The sequence below is a fragment of the Pelobates fuscus genome, chromosome 7, assembly GCF_036172605.1.
Source record: "Pelobates fuscus isolate aPelFus1 chromosome 7, aPelFus1.pri, whole genome shotgun sequence".
NCBI lineage: Eukaryota > Metazoa > Chordata > Amphibia > Anura > Pelobatidae > Pelobates > Pelobates fuscus.
In genome coordinates this window covers 124292669-124313195 of record NC_086323.1, presented here as the reverse complement: position 1 = coordinate 124313195, position 20527 = coordinate 124292669, and the positions used below count along the sequence as shown (strand labels likewise).

At 44.4% G+C, this 20527-nt stretch overlaps 2 protein-coding genes across 4 annotated transcripts in view; both read right to left on the bottom strand.

Annotated features, from left to right (window-relative positions):
- The window catches only part of AMIGO3 (adhesion molecule with Ig like domain 3), a 455802-nt gene that overhangs the window by 77263 nt on the left and 358012 nt on the right, over nucleotides 1-20527 (bottom strand). The window lies entirely within an intron of this gene.
- The window catches only part of RHOA (ras homolog family member A), a 35172-nt gene that overhangs the window by 9773 nt on the left and 4872 nt on the right, over nucleotides 1-20527 (bottom strand). The window lies entirely within an intron of this gene.

The window sequence follows — 20527 nt, the reverse complement described above, 5'->3', positions numbered from 1 at the left end:
CGCATATATATGGCACACATGTGTTTAACTTTTGTATATGTAGTGTGTGTATGGGCGTGCATGCCACACCTTGACACAGATGTCATCCATGATGTTGATGCACTATGTCAAAGGGTTCCACAAAAAAATTAATTGGAAACCCCTGTATCAGAGTTTGATAATCAGGTAAAAGGACATCACATTCTGCTCTGTGTGTTCTATTTCCCCTCCCCAATAAGATAAAAAGCTAAAAGATAAAATTTTATTTGCAATGTGCTGTGACCAACAGAAAGTGGTATGTAAATAATAGCAATTACACTTAGGTATTTTGTTTACCCTGGTATTAAGATTCTAATATAGAAATACTCCAAGTGGAGTATACCTATAGAATGTAAGCTCGATTGAGCAGGGTCCTCTTCAACCTATTGTTCCTGTAATTTTATTTGTAATTGTCCTATTTATAGTTAAATCCCCTCTCATAATATTGTAAAGCGCTACGGAATCTGTTGGCGCTATATAAATGGCAATAATAATAATAAGTGTGGGAAGATAAGTGAAAAACTGAACAGTGACATGACAAGCTAACAGTTTCTCAAATGAAACCTGTCTCATGGTGTGAAGATGGTGGAATACAGACAGAAATCAACAAAGTAACAAATGCCCAATCAATACACACACTTTCACATTGCAGGGTTAAGGGGCCTGTGACTTCAATGAGTCGTCTGTGCATAAAATGTCCCTTTAAATTAGATTTTAAAATCACTTCTGGAAACCCAAAAAGGTCAAGACAAGACAATACTGTGCATTCATTTTGTGTTAGATTGTCACCATACATCAGTGTCCACTGCACAATTCTCTCTTTGCTTGTTCCTTTACACTTAAAGCACAGCCACACCCAGAGCTATTTCCTGGAGACATGTAACATGTTTGTGCAACAGTCTCCAAGCAAAGAGGATAAACTGAAAGTGTCTTGTCAAAATATCACACCAGGATACGCTCTAGTTTGACGAATTTAAAAAGACACCAGAGAATTCAGAAAGCAGTAGAGAGTCAAAAGAAATAAAGTCAAACTGCTAAATTTCTACATTAGTTTTAAAGACATAGAGGTCACTTTACATTCAACTTTTAAAGAACATGATTTCATGATTCAGAATTGTATTTCTGTAGTCCTACACAGCAAGGTAAAATATGCATATACTAACTAAGATTATATATAATGCAGTAAAATCAGTGCGACATCCACATGGATGCATGCTTTTTTCTATAATAAGACTAGTAAACAAATGGTAGCTTGATGCTATATGAATATCATAACAATTTAAAAGTGTGGTGAACAAGCTTTATAAGAGAAGAAGAGGAAGAAAAAAAAAAGATAAACCATTAAAGGACCACTATAGGCACCCAGTCCACTTCAGCTCAATGAAGTGGTCTGGGTGCCATGTCCCCCTAGTTTTAACCTGCAGCTGAAAACAGTTTCAGAGAAACTGCTCGGTTTACACTGTAGGGTTAATACAGCCTCTAGTGGCTGTCTACTTGACAGCCACTAGAGGCGCTTCTTCGGTTTACACTGAGTAAATCGCACTTATTTGACGATGGACATCCTACGGACCTCCAGCGTCAAAAAAGATCCCAATAGGAAAGCACTGAGTAATGCTTTCCAATGGGCGGGTTTGAATGCGCGCGCACTGCTGGCCACGCATGCGCATTTGGCTCCACTGGGGAACTGACGTCAGTGGGGAAGGACGGGTCACCAGTGCAGAGAGAGCCCGGTGCTGGATTAAGGTAGGTGGCTGAAGGTTTTAAACCCTTCAGCGCCAAGGGAGGCACTTCAAGAGCCTATAGTGCCAGGAAAACGGGTTTATTTTCCTGGCACTATAGAATCCCTTTAAAGTAATAAAAAAAAAAAAGTTTGTATAAGATTGGCTAACAGGTGTCAGCGGTTTGTCACTGCATAAATGCTGGAGCATCAACACAACATACACACACACACACACATTAAAGAGATACTGTAAACATTTCATCTCACAGACTTTGTTATAGTACCTGGAGTACCCCAGCGCTATCCCTCAATTCTGTCTAAAACTATTTTGGAACAGTTAAACACTAAATAAGGGTCCCAGGCAAACCACTGGAGGTATGGCTAAGGCAAAGTTTACACATTTCTAGCCATACTAGCAATGAGTGCTGTGATAGGCTGAAAGAGGTCAATCACAAGTATCCATTGCAGTTCAGGTTAATGACCAAGCTGCTGGGGACTCTTGTTTAGCATTAAAACCGTTTAACAATGAATGGCAGCACAGCACCAGGGGACTACAGACACTAACTACTTCAATGAGATAAAGCATCAAGGGGTGGTATTGTCTCCACTCTGTGCACACAGTCACATTGGTGAGAATGAACCGCTCCCTTAATTATCTCAAGCTGAAAGTGCACACAAAAATATAGGTTTCTAAACACTTTAAAATACACTAGTCATGTTCACAATATAGTGTTGTACCATCACTTACAAAAGAGTAAAATGAATCTGCTCATTGAGCCAAAGCATTGAATCAACTTAGAATAATTAAGGCCATGGGCCCACTAAAGACATTTTCAGAGGGTTTGGGGAGTCAATCATTCTATGCCTAAAAGTTGTGTAAATGCAAAGAACCAGCAACATAGAAGAATGATTGTTTTAGGACCTGGAATACCAAACACATGAAAACCAGTGCTAATTTTTCCACTGATCTTTATGTGGTTTCACAGAGCACCAACAGCACTTGCAACCTTCCCTATTAGGGATAAGGCCAAATTGAGGAATTAAAAATAACCCCATTTAGACCCAAGAAGAGAAAATCCTGGCACTGCACACCAAACAAGCACAGGATACAAGCTTGCAGGAAATGCCCAGCCCAATAGGTCATTATTGTTTTGAGAAAAAAAAAAATGAAATAATTTTTTTTTTTTTTTTTTTAAAGCAGGGCGAACAGCTTTGGCAGCCATTTCACAGCATGATTTCCTGCATCTGCACTTTGTACACTCACTTCCCGTTGCACAAACTTCTGACAAAACATGGGGAATCTTGATATAAAAGCAAATTGCCTATATGTATAATCTCTGCTTTCCAGTACAAATTGTATGTTTAGTAGCTAGAGGAGTTTGCTACACAAATAGTTAATAGAAAAGCTGAAAAATGTAAGGGGCGCAGATATTTGCATTACAATTCTTAAGATACCAAAAAACAAGTAAAAATGGCGCTAAAACTAATACACAGTTGTAATTTTTCACGACATAGTGCTGCTTTAGATTTGTATTATAACTCTTATCTCTACAACTGTGATGACCCTTTAGCCAGACTTGTACAATAAGGAATAAGAATGTTGATCTTTTCAAATCCTACAACAGTGTTGTCCAACTGATGACAGAAATACACACTAAATCTCATGTTATCCTATAGCAGTGTTATTAACCATCTAAGAGAGTCAAAGGCCAACAAGACAATATATTCGCAGTAGTGAAATATTGATTATGCCAGAACTTTAGTTTACAGACTATAGCTTTCTACACAGAAAGAAACCACAATTCAGCAACCTGGAGAGAATATAGAAAGCCTTCATAAAATAAAAATAATTTAAATACAAACATATACTGAGTCTATTTGTTATCTGCACTTTTGCATAATGTATGCAGAAAAAGATATCAGTATACCTGCTTTGTCATTGAGAGAGGGGGGAAAATGCACTTTGATTCATATTTCTCTCTACAGTCATAGGCACTTATACAAATCTCTTAATTGTAGGGTTGTACACAGACCATTGAATCATCAAAAAAAAAAAAAAACAAGCACCACAACTACTACAGATCACTCTAGTGCATGGGTCCTCAAACTCCGGCCCACCAGATGTTGCTGAACTACAACTCCCATGATTATTTGAATTACATAGATCGCCAGAGAATCATGTGGGTTGTAGTTCAGCAACATCTGGGGGGGCGTTGTTTGAGGACCCATGCTCTAGTGGTTATTTTGCAAAGAGTCTGTGTATACCCTGGGTTTTGTCAAATAGAGATATAGAGAGAGATAGAGATAATTTATATCTTTTCCCTCTCCCATTACCTTTGCTGTCACTCTGCTAACATATACATTAACTACTGCAATTAATTAACTTCAATTTGGCATGCCAATGACAAGCCAGATTGCCTCCAGTACATCACTGCTGCCCAATTTGACAAATTTCTCTTCTTTTAGGGGCTTATGAGCAAGAATAGTTACAGATAAATAATTGCCAGTGGTACACTATTAGTGCATTTTGGAGTGGATGAACTCACACTTGGTAATGAGAAAGTGAAGATTTTCACACCAATGCCTCTAACTCTGAAGAGGGCTTTGGGTGCCAAGGAGAGCCTCTATCTAGCAAAATATGGGGCATCAGGTCTACTGCAGCACAACAAAGATATGCAATTATGATTTTAGAGTTTTCTTTAATTAAAGGGACACTTTTTTTTTTTTTTTTTTAAATTCTTTATTTTTGCAGTGCATTTGTCAATCACAGGCTTGCATATGGTACCCCAACGGCAATCCATATGTAGGTTTCAGGACATTAGTTACATTGGGGATGAGAAACAGTGCACTTTTTTTTATAGATACACACTTTTGATATCAGGTTGGATATAAACATGGCTTAGGAATAACTTGCTCCTACTTGCAATATGACATGCTAAAATAATTATACATGTAACTACGATAAACACAGATTGATCACTCGGTTGCTTATAAAGAAAATTGCAGGTCTCGTGATACATAGGAGGGCAAGAGGAAGAAAAAGAAAAAAGAAAAAAAGGAACCAGAAATATATAGAAACACTTAAGAACTTTCTGCTTTATAACATTAGTATATTAGCTCAGGTAGGTTAAGCTAGGCAATCGACTGACTAGTTTGGTCTCGTCTAAGGTGAATACTCCGTTGAGGAATAACATAACATCAGGTCAGATACTTTTGTCCTGCACCCACTCAGCATATAAAAGCTAAACACCAGGCTATACAAATATATCTATCCGCTATATCTACTAAGGATAGCTCTAATTGCAGGTTGGTTAGTCGAGTGAAGTAGGTACGGTAAACAAACAGAAATTAAAACCCAGATTAAGACATGCTACTCATATTCATGATCTACAAATCGTTAATGCGCTCTAGGAAAGACAGGTAGTACATGGGCTAGCAGAGTAATGATAAAAGAGGCAAAATCGCAAAGTCAAAAGAGACTGGTAACTGGACAGCGTCCAGGTGATTTCGGCAGGGGTTAGTCGGTGTCCTCCGGTGATAGAGGGCTGGCAGCGTGGATGACAGAGCTGCGGTAAGATATGTTGCCGCTATCAGCCTATGCCCTCGTCATGGGTTGGCCTCGGGTGTGGATGCAAGGCGAGACTTAGGTAGTCCATATAGCCCCCTGATCTCCGCTGGTTGTCATCTTGTAGGGGTATCAATATGAGTAGGTGGATCCATAGCTTTGGTTGGTGCCGTATGGCTGTACCTTAATGTGCCGTGTGGGGTACAGCTCCCACCCTGCTCCTGCGTTGGTCTGAGTGGGGTCCGCGTCTCAGTTCATGGGCCGGGGCGAGGTTGGTAGGCCTTCTTCGTGCCTGCGGGCTGTGCCATATTATATGTCGCTTCTGCACGGATGGTTTGGGCACCTGGGTTGAGCCTCTGCCGGGCCGCCATGTGTTGCGGTAGCGGCGGGTCCGTTTGGAAGAGCGCCCTGCTCGGGCCTTCTCAGATGCTGGGTGTTGCCGCATCCGCCTGACCTTTTGCGATGGGTCGATGGATTGCGGTCGCTTCGGGGAAGCAGGAGGCCAGGTCGGGTTAGATTGGCTCAGTTTATGTATCAGCTTTCTCCATAATGTTTTGAAGTGGAGCTTAAGTCTTGCGAGGATATCAGGTTCGTCGTTTGGGTCGTCTGCACGTGTCGGATGCGCCATTTTAGGTGGGCCTTCGTTTGTGAGCGACGTTCCACTTCTCAGCATATCTGGGAAGGCCGTCCCAGGGTGGACCGGGATAACCCCCGCCGGTCCGGGGGGTGGGGGGGGGGTAGTAACAGGGTAGAGTCGTACGAAAAGCAGCTCCAGGACGCCTCCAGGTCAGGGGAGCGGCCGCCTCTCCCGCCCGGCGCACACTAGGCCGCAATGCCGTTTTCGGATCCATCAGGCTCCCAGTATGTAGCAGAGTGTCCCGCTGTGTGCCCTTTGTCGTGGGCGACCATAGGGCGTTCACTTCTGCCGGTTGTGTCGCTTGTGTGGGTCGTTTTCGCCTTTTTTGAAGGGGATAGTGTCGGAGCTCATGTAAAGCACGACTCTCCGCCATGATGGTCAGGCCCCCCCCCCATTAAAGGGACACTATAATCACAAGAACAACCGCAGATTGTTGTAGTTGTTCTGGTGTCTATAGCCTGTCCCTGCAGGCTTTCTGCTGTACATTACAATTCAATGCAACTCGATTGTTTTTGGCTTGGCCCTCTGCCCCACCTCCTTGGCTGAAATCAGATTTGACAATCTCAGCCAATCCAATGCTTTCCTGTTGAAAAGAATTGTGATTGGTTGAGATAACCAATTCTAATGTCAGTCAAGGAGGAGGATCAGGCCAGAGCCATTGCCGGTGGACCTGCGCAGTGCTGGAAATAATGTGAGTTTTCTAGGTATTTAAGGGGGAGCTAGTATGTTTTTTTAACACTGTAGGGTCAGGAATACACATTTGTGTCCCTGACCCTATAGTGTTTCTTTAAAACCATGTTATCTTAAAAACTGCAGGGAGGTTTATCAAGTGGGCCAAGTGTATATCAGTGGCACAAAAATGTTGCCGCTAACTAGCACAGTCAACTCCTGTCAAAGTTAAGTGCTTACAGTTAGCTTACCACTCTAGCCAATCAGCAGTGCCACTCTTCGACAGCACTCCGGATACCATCTGGGAACCTGGAGATCAGGACTGAAGGGAACTTTTGAGGTTAAAACGTTTAAGAACATTTGACCCCGTAAAGTAAGTGTGCCTGGGGGTCTCTTGGTACCATAAAAATGTAATTCAGAGAAAGTTATGGTGTCCCTTTAATGACTTCATGACTGTCATCATGCAATGCCAGGCTTTAATGCCCAGTGCTGGCAAAGACCGCCATGCAGTAAGAGTACCAACCAGGGTTAAATCCCTGTTGGTACCAAGAAACCCAAGATATCTTTTAATCTCAATTCATACTGTATTCAATATTAAAGATACAAAGTGGTCATGCTAAAAATAGCCAGTAGATGGCAGTAACATACCACTCTGGTTTAGCTTCCAATTCCTTTTGCTAATATCAGTACTAGTATTAGCAGAAGGAAACCTTTGGTATTTAGGATTAAAGTAGAGATTAAGATTAGGTTTAGAATAAATATTAGATTTAATATCCTGTTTATATTTAAAATGGGTTTAGGATTAGGTTTTTAGATTAGGACCAAGGACAACAAGGGATTCCCTTTGCTGAAAATTAGCAGACATAATCCTAACAATATTTATAGGGTTAAGATTAGGATTGAAGTTAAACTTGGGGTTAGGCATAGAATTAGGGTATAGGTTAGGATTAAAGTTAGGTTTATATTAGATTTAGGAATAGATTTGAGATTAGGATAAGGGTTAAGAACAGTGCTGTCCAACCTGCGTCCCCCAGATGTTGCGCCAAGATATGACAGAATAATTACACACTAAAGTACCATGTGTTCACAATATGTGAAGAGTCTCCAAGGTGTACCTCACAAACACCAGAAAATATAAAAAGGAGAGAGGGCGTGGCCAGGACACGGAGCGAGCTGGACGTGTTTGAGTAGAGCTCCGCTCCGACCTCATCGTTAACAGCCTACAACAGCGCACCAAACCAGTCAAAAACCCGCAAAATCCAACAACATGGAAAAGAGACCGACGAAGAAACCTACAAAGAAACCCGCAGAGAAGGGAGGATCTGTAGCGGACCTGTTTGCCGCCTCCCGCCAAAATACAACGGGCCCCCAAGATGGCGGCGGTGCAGAGGAGGCGGCCTCGGCCTCTCCTACACGACATTCCCCAGCACCAGAGAGATCTCTCAACACACCGGACGCCGCACAAATCTTATCTAAGCTGTCGGAGGTTCGGACTTACCTTGCAGGGGAGATAAAGCGCTCAATTCAGGTGTTCCGCGGCGAAATTCAGTCAATTGGAGAGCACACCGCGAGACTCGAGCAGCGCCTAGAAACAACAACAGCGGCGCACAATGCCGCCATCGAGCACGTGAACACCCTCACGAGTAGGCTAACAACTGCCGAACTAGCAATAGAGGATATGGCGAACAGGTCCCGCCACAATAACTTGCGACTGCGGGGCCTGCCAGAAAAACCCGGAGAAGGCCCAATGGCAGACCTAGTGACCTCAATACTGAAACCACTACTGCCTGACATGCCGGACCACCTCTGGCATATAGAACGCGCCCACAGGGCTCTACGCACGCGAAGGGATGTGGTGATCCGCTTCCTTCATTTCCAAACCAAGGAGGCCCTATTGAAAAAAGGCAGGGAGGGTCCGCTGATGTACCAAGGCACAGAAATATCCTTGTACCAGGACCTAGCCCCGGTTACGCTCCAGAGAAGAAGGGAGTGGAAGCCTATAACAGACTCACTGAGGGAAAACGACATCCGATACGCATGGGGCTACCCCTTCAAATTGCTGGTATTTCGGAATGGCAGAACACACGCCCTGCAGCCCGGAGACGACGCGGCAACATTCCTCACAAGCCTGGGGATCCAAGCCAACCGCACATCTCCCCCCCCACGATTACCAACATGGCGCCCATGCAAAACCTACCACAGGAGTGGCTGACAGCCGGAGAGTAAGGTACTTGGGGCACACAGCTGTAAAGGCCCGCAACTCACACACAATTCCATAGGGGTGGCTTCCACAGGATTGGGGAGGGGAACAACCGGGGGCAAGGAGACATTGAGTGCGAGTAGAGGTGGGGACCGGGACTGGCGCATCCTGACACCGCGTTTTTCGGTGCAGCACACTCAAGATTGGGGCGGGGAGTGGGTAGGGGACTGGGGAGAAACTTACAGCAACCAACGGCCCGTTAGCACAAGTCCCGACTCACTGGCCTTAGGGTCACCCTGAAACCCACAACAAGGCCCCGGTCGGATCAGCTCAACCAGGCCACTAAGGCCAAACATAGTACATCAACGCGCTGCCACTTGAGAATCAACACGGACCGTTGGTATTTTGTTCCTACTGTCCCTCTTTATCCCTAAATTGTTTAATGTAAAGCCTCCAGGCTGCCATTTATAGATAGCATTCCCACCACGTGTACTCAGTGTCTGCCGGCATTTCATGAAGAAAACACAGATTTTATATTAAGATGCATGCCTTGTATAAATGTTGAAATTGCAGTTCCTACCCTACGCTGCTGTTTTCTGCCCCTTACAATAGAGAGAGGGAAAAGAGAAGGAAACAGAAATTAAAAAGAAAAAAAAATAATAATCCACACTAATGCAACAGTAGGAGTAACCATACACATAGTTGTTTTGATTTCAAGCAAGACATAAAATAGACAGCCTTCGGTTGTAGAAAAAAGGGCTTGAAATGTCCCCAAGACAATTTTTTGTACGGAACAGAATCCTCATGCTATAACAAAAATAGGAAAACAATATCCATGTTATGCTAATTTAAACGATAAGACATGTAAGCATTCCCGTTCCCCTCAATTCTTATTATCACATTCTGAGGGATATACAAGGTCTGTAATGAGCATACACTCTGACTCTGTGCCTTATCGCTCTTCAAAATGCAATTAATCCCTCTATTCTGAGATGGGTTTAGGCGAGGCGAAACTGGGATTCATACAAATGCTGTTGATACATAAACATCTTTCTCCTACTGAGCAGTAGAACAACACAAGAATAGAATTTTACATCTTACTGACTACCTACATACAATTTTTCTTTACACTATGGGCTTTGGCTATCTGGGCTTTTGGCCCTTTAGTCCAGGTTCATTGATGTAATCACGGAACCTCTGTTGACTCTAACATGTTTACTACAGAAAATGCATTGCCTCCCACAAAGTGTGTTCATTTATAAGTTTATGTCTGCTGTTCTTGATTACATATTAAGGGAAAGGGGAGAGAAAAGGGGAAAGAAGGGGAGGAGAGGGGGAAAAAAAAAAAAAAGGGGAAAATGCAGGACACACCTCTAGTCATAACCAGGCAGTGGGGTCAGCCCCAGAGGCAGACGCCCGATCACCCATGGCACCCGACCAAAAGATGCGATGTGTATTACATTAAACGCACCGTATAGATGTACCACATATGAAGTCTCACATTGCTGGATTACAATGTACATTTCACAGATTGCCACGACCCTAGACAGCAATGCAGACAGTAGGGAGGGAAAGGCTTGTAGTCTACAGTGTAAGAAGGGAGCGACAGGGTACACCAGGCGGACTAAAAGGGGAAAACACAGGAACGAAACTAAGGAAGGACCGACTATCGAAGATAAGGCTAAGAGACATCAGAGGAGGTGTCAAGCAGGTATTACGGATTACCACTTCAAGCAGGTATTACGGATAACAGACACGAAGACAATAGGTAGCTTAGGGACGGACAATTTAGGGAACCCTGATAGGGAAGAACACTTCTTGGATAAGGTCACAGGACAGAGCATAATAACGTAGCGGGAAACGCAGCAGGGCTTGGGGGGGGGAAAACAGTGGAGAAATGTTAAGGCGCTTAGTACACAGGCTGCCCCGCATGGACGGGGAATCTATGTTGATGTTGATTAGACTCACGGTTATTATAAGTTGGTGCTATTGTACACACTAGAGATGATGGGGTCACATCCGGCCGGATGTACCCACATATCGTCACCCCACTGTTAGAGGGGACGAGACCAGGAGATACTCCCCATTTGACTCTGGCGACTAGTAAGACCAGAAACTACTTTTCTTCCTTTCTACCTATCCTTTACTCCCTCCTCCCTTTTCTATCTTCTCCCCCCCCTTCCCTCACCGGGCCTGGAGGACGGAGGGCTCCATGGGAAATGTGACAAACCAGAGGGGCGCAGGACGGGACGGAAACTGCATACCTCACAGATCAAACCATGACTCTGAAAGTGGTATCAAATAACGTTAAAGGCTTGAACCCCCCCAGAAAGAGGCGATTAATGTACAAAGGAGGTGAAAAGAATGGGGGCGGATGTCGCCTTTATACAGGAGACACACATAACAACACACACCTCACTGGCAGTACGTAACCGCACATATTCAACTTCTCACGAAGCTAGATCACACCAGAAAAAAAACGGGGTAGCTACGCTCATACGCAACACGTGCCCTGTCAGCATCTCCAATGTAGACGCGGACCCAGAGGGGAGATATATCATCCTATCGGGGACAATACACTCACATACCATTCACCTGCTTAACCTGTATGCCCCTAACACCCCTGACCAGAATTTCTGGCAAACACTGACAAACAAGATAAAGGCCCTACCACACGGCATACTACTAGTGGGGGGCGACTTTAATGCCGTGCCGTGTCCAGCCGCAGACAGAAGCTCCAAACCAGGCCAACTGAGATCACAGGGAAGAGGCCGACAAGATAAGGCATTGCATGACTTCATCCACTCTACGGGTCTTGTAGACATATGGAGGGCGCAACACCCTAATACCACAGATTACACGTTTTATTCGGCCCCACACGGGACGTATTCAAGGATCGACTACTTCTTGGTCAACGAAGTGGGCGTGGCCAGAGTGGTGGACACCTCTATAGGGTCCATCGCTTGGTCAGACCACGCAGACGTCTCCATAACATTAGGAAACCTTAGCACTGCACCCCAATGGAATTGGAAACTAAACCCCAATTTGCTCATAGACCAACAAACGCAAGAAGAGATTCGGCAGGGGATCACAGAGTACTTCCTGGACAACACAACTGAAGATCTGTCACCTGGAACCATATGGGCGGCACACAAAGCTGTAATACGAGGTACATGTATTAAACTAGCCACCAGGAAAAAAAAAAAAAAAAAAAACAATGCCTGAAAAAACTACTGGAAGATCTACGAAACAGAGATGAAACATAAGACAGCCCCCACCCCCACCCTGGCCGAGACACTCAGAGACACAAGGAGAATGCTTACGGAGCTACTACTAGACGACGCTGCTAGAGATATCACTTGGTCCAGACGAACCTACTATGAGAAGGCAAACAAGGCAGACACCCTGCTAGCAAGAACCCTCCGACCAAGACAAAGAAGAACGCACATTGGGTTCGACATAGCCGACATAGCCCAAATCTTCAAAGAGTATTATAGAAAGCTTTACAACCACACGCCCAAAACCGATCATCAAAGAATAAGGGCGGAAGAAGCCACGCTCACCTTCCTACAGAATCTGGACCTGCACAAGCTAACAGGCATAGAAACACAAAGCCTAGCAGAAGCTATTACTTGCGAAGAAGTCGACAAAGCCATAGCATGTCTAAAAAGCCACAAGGCCCCAGGCCCTGACGGTTTCGGTGGGGGATACTACAAGACGTTCAAGGAGGAACTCTCCCCCAAACTAGCACAGCTATTCGACGACTTTATGGCAGGAGGCAACCCGGATAAAGGAATGTCCTTAGCGAACATAGTCCTCCTCCCGAAACCAGGCAGGGACCCCAGACTACCAGCAAACTACAGGCCAATTTCCCTGATAAATAATGACATCCTAGCTAAAGTACTGGCGGAACGTCTCAACCCCATCCTGAAAAACCTGATCCACCCAGATCAAGTAGGCTTTATTCCGGGCCGCCAACTCTTCGAGAACACCAGAAGAAACGTAGACATCATTTGGCGACAAAAAACAACAAACACACCCACCTTAGTGGTATCCCTCGACGCCGAAAAGGCGTTCGACAGAGTCGAATGGCCCTATATCTTCCAGCTACTAACATACCTGGGCTTCCCCGAAAACTACGTTGCATCAATCAGAGCTAGGTATAGCAACGTAACAGCACAAGTAAAAATTGCAGGCACAAGACCCCAGCCATTCAGCCTCGGCAACGGCACGAGACAAGGGTGCCCCCTCTCGCCACTTCTATTTGCAATATCCCTAGAGCCCCTGCTACAAGCAATAAGAGAACACCCGCACATCAAGGGAGTGCAGGTAGGGGGCCAGGAATACCTAGTATCTGCTTATGCGGATGACGTCCTCCTGACAGTAACAGAGCCTAAGGCCTCCATGGACGCTCTCACCGAAGTCATAACACGATACGGTATGTTTTCAGGATACAAGGCCAACCTAGAAAAATCCAGTGCCCTCCCGGTGAGCATGTCTGCGGCTGACACGGCGGCGGTGCGAGCAGCCCATAGCATACCTATAGCACACGGTCACATTAAGTACCTAGGGATCAACCTACCAGACGACCCAGCCAAACTGTTCCACCTAAACTACACCCCACTGTTCAGAACACTCATCACAGACATGGAAAAATGGGTAGATAAGCCCATCTCCTAGATAGGACGCGTACACGCAGTGAAAATGAACATACTGCCCCGGGCTCTATTCCTCTTCCAAGCACTACCCATTACAATCACTAAAACCATCTTAGCACCACTACAACAAGCCATAGGCACATTCATATGGCAAAACAGAAGGCATAGGGTTTCAAGGAACATCCTATATAGACAAAAGCACAGAGGAGGTTTGGGACTGCCACACTTATACTTCTATTATTTAGCAGCCCAACTCTCGCAGGTAGCAATGTGGCACACCCCACTAGAGGAAAGGAGATGGGTGGATCTCGAATCCCTCATGACGGGAGTAGACCTACCCCAATTCCACATATGGGTACCTAAAAAGGATAGGCCTATCCTTCGTACAACCTGCCCGGCGATCCTAAATTCCCTGAGAATTTGGGACACCACAGCTCGCAAATACAAGCTAATATCTGTCCCGTCACCGCTTACCCCTATACTGAGAAACAGAGCTTTTCCCGCCGGGATGACAGCTAGAGACTTTGCTAACATTGAAAAAGCGGGCATCCAAAGGATATGCCACATGTACAAGGACAACGCCTTGGTCGCCTTTGACCATCTTAGACAGGAGACTCACCTTACCCCGCCGACTTCTTCCGATACCTACAAATTAAAGACTTCATGAAACTCCCACACTTACAACAGGCAGCAAAAGGGCACATGTCTTTCTTTGAAAGAATATGCCTGACAGAACGCATGCCAACAGGCCTCATATCCCGATTGTATACACACACATTAGCTCGGAAACAGATGAATGGGGCACACTCACGTACACCGAGACATGGGAGAGCGATCTAGGAGAGGAATTGGAGGGAGTGGAATGGCGCGAGATTTCGGAGGCAAATACCTCAGTATCCGTATGCGTGTCACTACAGGAACAGGCTCACAAGACGCTATTCAGGTGGTACACCACCCCAGTTAAATTACGCCAAATGGGGAAAACCCTGAATGACGATTGTTGGAGGGGATGTGGCCTGAAAGGCACATACCTTCACATGTGGTGGGAATGCCCCAAGGTGCAAAAATTCTGGAAAGAGATACACGGTTTGATCGTACACATCTTTCATAGAGCACCGGAATTGAATCCATGGACATATATACTTAATAGACCCCTAGAGAACTGGACGATTAGAGAACAAAAACTAATACAAAGTGGGGCGTGGCCGACAGAGCGAGCAAGCAGACGTGTCTCCTTTGAGCTCCGTAAGGGCCCGGGAGAAAAAAACGACAAAGAGCCGCGAAAATAGCGATCCCGAAAATAGAAACGACACCCCCAACACATAGTGACGATGGGGCGCAAAAATAAAAGAACTCACCAACAAGAAGCTCCCCGGCAGCAAGATATTCGGCTTTCCTTCGAGAGGCCGCAGGCACAGCGCCAGACCAAAATGGCGCCGGAGGAGCAGGGGACGCCGGAGCCTTCAGAGGCCTCCCAGGAGGAGGAAGACCCGCCGAGCTCGCCATGCTCCAGAGCGGAGTCTAGCCTATCTGAGGCCGACGAGGATGAGACACCCTCCACGAAAGGAGACATCAGGAGGCTGCTGACCGACCTCAGGAAGGTCTGGAAGGAGGACCTACAGGTAGCCCAGGCGGAAATAGGGATGATCCGTCACAGGGTGCAGGAAATGGAGGACAGAGAGGCATCCAGAGCTCAACACATACAATCCACAGACAGCAGACTGGAAAGCCTCTCCTCCCAGGTACAACAACTGACCCAAGCAGTGACCACACTAGAAACACGCCACAGACAAAAAAATCTGCGTCTCAGAGGCGTCTCAGAAGAGATACCGGATGAGATGATACTTACCTTTGTAAGAGACCTAACAAACACTATGGGCATCACAGACACCCCTGCACAACATACCATAAGCTCAGCATTCAGAGTGAGGAAGTCTGCTGCGGCTCCAAGCAACGCGCCTAGGGATATAATAGCCGTAACCAGAGATATCTCAGTAAAAACAGCGATTATGAAACGATCCAGGGAGGGGGGACCGGTACAACATAAGGGCCAAATGGTCTCAATATATGCGGACATACCGTTCTCTGCTCTAATGGAAAGGAGGAAGCTGGCCTCAACCGCCAGAAAACTAAGAGAACACTCCATAAGGTACCGCTGGGGGCAGGGGGGATCACTGGTAGTGACCAGTGGAGACGCAACTACAACACTGACGTCAGCAGACGATCCTGTGCCCCTGTTGCAGAAACTTGGGTTCCCACCTCGTACACGAACAACCGCTGAAGAGACGCAAGTAGAGTCACCCAAGAGAAACAGAGAGCCCACGGCCAGCGGCACCCCTGAGTTCCGGCAAAGATTGCTCTCACCGGCCAAACAGACACAACCCACAATGAAGGGCAAGGACACCAGCTCAAGCAAACCGCGACATGTAGACGGACAACTCAAAGTTCAGAGACTCACATACCAGAAACCAAGCGGGATCAACACAAAGAGCTATTGAAGCCTGCTGAACCTTCCCAAGCGCCCGGGCTCATATCGACGGATGCATGCCTAGACACAGAACTATTCCCACCGAGTTTTCCTGTATTTAGGATATTTCCAGATTTTCATCACCCATTCATATTGTTTTTATTGTGCATACCTATGCCTCACGTATCTTCACAATGTCTTGTAAATTGTTCTTTATGACGTATACAGTCAAATGTGCCACTACATCAGTGCTTAATTACCTTACCCATAATATGGTAAAGATGTTTAATGCAAAATAATCTCAATAAAATTCAAATTGAAAAAAAAAAAACTAATACAAAAGGTGACATTAGCCGCCAGGAGAGCACTAGCCCAAACATGGCTAAGAGTAGAAGTACCCCCAGTGAGCGCAGTACTGTCCAACATCAAAGACGTGTGCCTTATGGACAAACTGCAAGGGTAAGGGGGACCATGTCACGGTTTGAGAAAATATGGGAACCTTGGACCTCGAGCGATCTAGCATGAGGTATATCTTTACGGATAGATAACGCTTGACCCCACGCCCTCCCACCATGGGATAAGCCCACACAAGATCCCAACCCCAACGGGACCACACACAACCCATGTAAAGACAGCGCCGCCATCCAGCTCGGTGAAACATCCCCCATCCCCTCCCATCTTCTCTCTTCTCCATCCTTCTGGTAGGGCGAACGCCCACAGGCCGACACTAAACGCCACATATATACTTTAGACGGGACCTGCCCCAACCCGGCAGTATCAGCGGGAAGGGGGGGACAATGCGAACTCCAAGCCTGACCAGAGGGGTTGACAACACCAATAGCTTCCATGAGCATCATCTAAAAGTGTTTTTATTTTCCTGATTATTTTTTAGTGGTTAGTTTTTTGTTTACACAGTTATATCAATATAGCCATTGAGAAGTAGTAGAACAGTTAAGCGCTATAAAATACAGCACCTAGACAAATAGGATTATAAGACCTAGCAGGACAGAGGACACACGGAACCAACAAATAAAAATGAATCCATATGTATTAATGAGACGGCCACCAGGTTCCTCGTCACTTCTGCATTATTATACTTGTCGAAAGCTTTATCTACATAAAAGTGCCTTTTCTGTTATGTACCTCCGTTTTGAATGTTGTATTGCGCCAGAGGATTGCCTTTGGGGTACCTCATGGGCGATTGTTATATGCATACGCACAACAAAAATAAAGATTTAAAAAAAAAAAAAAGAAAAAACAAAAAGGGATATATAAAATATAAATACAACCTGAAAAGAACATTGGGGATATTTTCAAATCCAGTGGATTTGCAAATATCCACACTACCTTGTCAGGTTGTATTTTATACATGCCTCTTTTTTTTCTCCTATTTTATATTGGGCTAAGACTGTTTGTTTGCAAAAGGTATGCACATGGGGTATTGTACTCTGGAGACTTTGCTGAGTATAGTTAGAGCAAATTACAATGGGACACGAGGGAGAGAGGGAGCGAGGCCTACATACATACACCTGCCTAGGAGTTCCGCTAGTCTGGCTCAGCATTCTTTGCAATCTGTCCTGAAATGCTTTGTTTGGGACAGAGTGCAAAAAATATCAGTCAGGCATACAAAACATCCCTGCAGCTAGTTTACCAGCAGAGACAGAACAGGAAAACCTGCTCTTCTATCCATTCTGCTCATTTGCATTAACCACACAACTCAAGCATTGTCTCCACACGGTTAATGCTTAAAGACACACTCCAGGCACCATAACCAACTGTATTGGTTTAGTTAGGATTCCAGGAGTGTCAATGCTTCCCACTTAGAGATGGTAAGACTACAAAAAAAAAAAAACACAGAAGAGTGTGTGAGGAGGGTTTACAAAGCCTTTTTTGCAAGAATAAAAAATACAACAATTGAGATTGTAATATGTTCTTTTACAATTATTGTGCGCATGACATGGTGTTTATATATTCAAACCACCAACATGTCAAAATTATACAGCACGAAGACTTATGAAAAAGACTATTTAAAGTCTTACAAGATAGCAATTCTTGCACCCTGAAGAAAGATCAACCCTGGAATACAATCTACTAATAATAGAGATAATAAAAAAAATACTGAGGATGTAAATCTCAAATAAAAGAAATATGCATTTCAGTCTTATGGGGAACTGCAATTTATTTTGCTATATTTGTTTGTAAACTCCAACTTGTTGGTTTAGTTGGAGTGGTTTCTGTCCATTTAGCCAAGCCTTTATTGAAAGGTAAGAATTTAAATTCCTCTAAACAATATTTTAATTGCATTAGTTTATATTATATCATAACCATTTTTCTAAAGGTTTACTTGATTCTAATGTTCTTATTTGATGCAACCCCAAAAACTCCTACCCAGTCAAAGGATACACTAAGACAAAGTACTTTGTCTCATTATTTTTGCTCCGCGTGGAAATTGCTACCAGGGTGACAATAACACATTCTAGCATACCAGTTGAGTCCTTAATACAATAAAAATCCTTAAAGGGTCACTATAGGGTCAGGAACACAAACATGTATTCCTGACCCTATAGTGTTAAGGATCTTGAACAGCCTTCTGAGGAGTAGGGATCGACCGATATTGATTTTTTAGAGCCGATACCGATATTCTGTGAACTTTCAGGCTGATAGCCAATATAATTTGCCGATATTCTGTACATTTACCATTTAGGAAAATAAAAAAACTATTTCTAAAGGTAAATGCACAAAATGTGTAGTGGATGCAGTGAGTGTTTGTGTAGTGTGTGTGTAGTGGATGCAGTGTGTATTTGTATAGTGTGTATAGTGGATGCAGTGTGTATTTGTATAGTGTGTATAGTGGATGCAGTGTGTATTTGTCTAGTGTGTATATAATGAAAGCAGAGTGTTTGTGTAGTGTGTGGGTATTGTGCGTAAAGTGAAGGGAGGGGGACAAAAAAAAAGGAAATATAAAAAATTTTTTTAGAAAAAATGCCCCCACACACACACACACTATACAATTTACACACACACTACACAAAGTGCGTATATAATGCAGTGTGTTTGCACAGTGTGCATTATATAAACACTGCATTATATACACTGTTTGTGTAGTATGTGTATATAATGCAGTGTGTGAGCGGGCATTTTTTATTAAAGGGACTCTATAGTCTACATATAAAAGCAAGAAAGACAGGTCCCCCCCAGCCTTCCTTCTTGCTTTTATATGTACTTTCAAATATAAAAAAATCATTTTCGATGCTTTTTTAGATAAAAAAATAAAAATAAAATTTACCTCCGTTCCAGCGCCGAGCTCCCAGCCATGCCGCGCCCCCTTTTTCGTCAAAATGACAAAATCGCGGGGCCCAATAGGACGCTTCTCTGAGAGAAGCGTCATTGCTCCCTAGTGCACGTGCGCACAGACTTCAGAGGGCGGCATTTATGCCGCCCTCTGAAGTCCTGAGCGCACTACCGCGCGGTCGCAAGCTGAGCTGACTGACAACTCAGCTCGCTGTTTTTGCCCACCCCCTCTCCTCTCTGACAGGCTGGATAGAGAAGGCGCGCACACAGTGCCTTCTCTCTCCTGCACACGTCAGACGTACAGGGAGTGCAGAATTATTAGGCAAGTTGTATTTTTGAGGATTAATTTTATTATTGAACAACCACCATGTTCTCAATGAACCCAAAAAACTCATTAATATCAAAGCTGAATATTTTTGGAAGTAGTTTTTAGTTTGTTTTTAGTTTTAGCTATTTTAGGGGGATATCTGTGTGTGCAGGTGACTATTACTGTGCATAATTATTAGGCAACTTAACAAAAAACAAATATATACCCATTTCAATTATTTATTTTTTACCAGTGAAACCAATAGAACATCTCAACATTCACAAATATACATTTCTGACATTCAAAAACATAAAAACAAATCAGTGAGCAATAAAGCCACCTTTCTTTGCAAGGACACTCAAAAGCCTGCCATCCATGGATTCTGTCAGTGTTTTGATCTGTTCACCATCAACATTGCGTGCAGCAGCAACCACAGCCTCCCAGACACTGTTCAGAGAGGTGTACTGTTTTCCCTCCTTGTAAATCTCACATTTGATGATGGACCACAGGTTCTCAATGGGGTTCAGATCAGGTGAACAAGGAGGCCATGTCATTAGATTTTCTTTATTTTATACCCTTTCTTGCCAGCCACGCTGTGGAGTACTTGGACGCGTGTGATGGAGCATTGTCCTGCATGAAAATCATGTTTTTCTTGAAGGATGCAGACTTCTTCCTGTACCACTGCTTGAAGAAGGTGTCTTCCAGAAACTGGCAGTAGGACTGGGAGTTGAGCTTGACTCCATCCTCAACCCGAAAAGGCCCCACAAGCTCATCTTTGATGATACCAGCCCAAACCAGTACTCCACCTCCATCTTGCTGGCGTCTGAGTCGGACTGGAGCTCTCTGCCCTTTACCAATGCATCCATCTGGACCATCAAGACTCACTCTCATTTCATCAGTCCATAAAACCTTAGAAAAATCAGTCTTGAGATATTTCTTGGCCCAGTCTTGACGTTTCAGCTTGTGTGTCTTGTTCAGTGGTGGTCGTCTTTCAG